At 32.2% G+C, this 2500-nt stretch overlaps 1 pseudogene; it reads left to right on the forward strand.

The window, feature by feature from the left end:
* LOC119595814 overlaps positions 1–2500 on the forward strand; it is a 9552-nt pseudogene that overhangs the window by 903 nt on the left and 6149 nt on the right.

The raw sequence follows: 2500 nt of genomic DNA on the forward strand, positions 1-2500 counted from the left end.
GAACATATGTTCAGTATCTGAGCTGGAATATTGCTGATGAGGGTATGATCAGGGATATTGCTGAATATATTAATGTCATTGCAAAATGTATTATTTGATCTGTATTATGTTAATATCATGGCGTGCAGCATTGTCACTAAATTACTTGCAACATGGTTGCTATAGTTGGGTGTCACTGACAAAGTTACCATATCTGGACTGTATCATCAAATGCACCCCATTGATACCAGCTTCTTTACTGTTTACATTATGTGACATTCCTATGGAATTCTCTTGATCAAGTATCCTGAAAGATGATAAATATCAAAAACACCACCAGACAGATAACTCTGTTTATGGACTTCATTTTGGCTGACATAGTTCCATGTGCAAATGTAATATGATATTTTTACTAACTAAATTAAAGTACTATTTGTATAAAAAGTATAAGAAGAAGAATATATATGCCTAGGTTTGATGCAGTTATATCTATTTGCAGATTAAATGAAATAGCTACAATTAGAAAAAGGATAAAAGGATGACTGTTTGGCAATGAAACTGGATTCCTCCTAAGGCAAAGCCAAAAATGAAATTGATCAATTTCTTTTTTGCTTCGTATGATGAGGAATCTAGATGGAATTTGAAACATCGGAATTTATAATTCTTTTCATATAGATCTCTATTTCATTTTATTAATTTTAGTTTACCCACATATTTTTTTTTATCCAGTTGGAAAAGATTTTAAAAATCAAACAAAAAATGATAGCCTTCAAATAAGTATATAATGTAAACTTTACAGTACTATAGTAAGATAAGTATAAAATGAGTTGTAAAGATAGAGTAGGGAACAAAGTGATATGATAATTATAGGACACACTGTTATTGATACACCAGATACATGCAAACACATATCAGTGACTGTAGTTAACAATTTTCTTTAATGGTCCTGTTAGACAGGTTAATCAAATACTGCATGCTCAAATGGTGACAGCAAAAGTAATATAAACATAGAATTTATCTATTTCAAACTAGTTCATTAATGTCTGTCCCAGGTGACACAGGCTCACATGTAAATAGTCACAAAAAACATGCATATAGATATTCATATCCACATCCCCAGCTGTTTTCATATTCAGTACATAGATACATACATGTATATGTGCATACATACATATGTTTGTATCCACATATATAAATACTCTACATATGTATGTACATACATAAATAAATAATACATTCATTTATTTATTCAGGAGTAACCATCCTTTTTGTTATGTAGTAAAAATATTTCTGCAGTATCTGATTCAATCTGCTTATGTCTCCATGTTCACAGATTTTTATTGCAAAAAAACATTGTTAGCAACAAGCAGGAGTAAATTCAAAGTTTTTTAATTAATTCTAGTGAAATTCATCTATGAAAAGTAATATCCACAGGATGATTATGGATATTATGTATTTTATATTATTAAATTGGGGAAGCAAGTAATGAATGTGGTTAACTTTGAGATGTATTATTAAGGACAGTGATTCAACATGGACAGTCTCCAGTACAGTTTAAAGGTTGGAGAGTACTGGAGGCTATTGTTAAAAGACGTTCCAAGAGCATAAGTTGTCTAGTCAGGGGATAGTAATGAGTTCATAAATTTATTGTATGCTGTGTTTGTCTTATTTCATTTTTATCAGGTTTCTTTTTTATTGTTCTATGTATTATTCTTTATGAAAAATTTTTAATTAGTAGTATGATATGAGCCCCCTCGAAAAGTATATATATATATATAGTATGTAATATATATATTTATCTCTATTCTCTTCTTTCATCTATCATATTCTCTTACTTATCTCATTCTCTATATTATATATTAATATACATACAACTATAATATAAGAATAATAAATAATAATACATCAATTTATAAAACACACACACTACAACACACACACACACACACACACACACCACACACACACACACACACACACACACACACACACACACACACACACACACACACATATGTACAAATGTAACAGATGATGAATCTACTATGATTACATCATGAATGTATTATCAATATGTACAGAGTACATACTAGTAATGACACAGTCATGCCCAGGTTACTCATCTATCTACATCTACATCATCTCTCTCTCTCTCTCCATCCTCTCCTCTACCCCATCACCACCTCACCATCACCCTCTCCTCATCCTCCAACTCACTCACTCCCTCTCTCCTCCTCCATCGCACACACATACCACACACACACACCACACACACACACACACCAACAACACACACACACACATACACACACACATACACATACACATCACACACACACACACATAACACACACACACACACACATACACACACACACACACATGACATATTAACACTAAACCTAAGAACACAATTACCACAAGCGGTCTGGATCGCACAAATAGACAAACATGTTCCAATATGCACCCTAACTTACTGGATATTTACAAAAATCCATATTCTAACCAAGATGAAACCATA

The sequence above is a fragment of the Penaeus monodon genome, chromosome 36, assembly GCF_015228065.2.
Source record: "Penaeus monodon isolate SGIC_2016 chromosome 36, NSTDA_Pmon_1, whole genome shotgun sequence".
In the NCBI taxonomy this organism is placed as follows: domain Eukaryota; kingdom Metazoa; phylum Arthropoda; class Malacostraca; order Decapoda; family Penaeidae; genus Penaeus; species Penaeus monodon.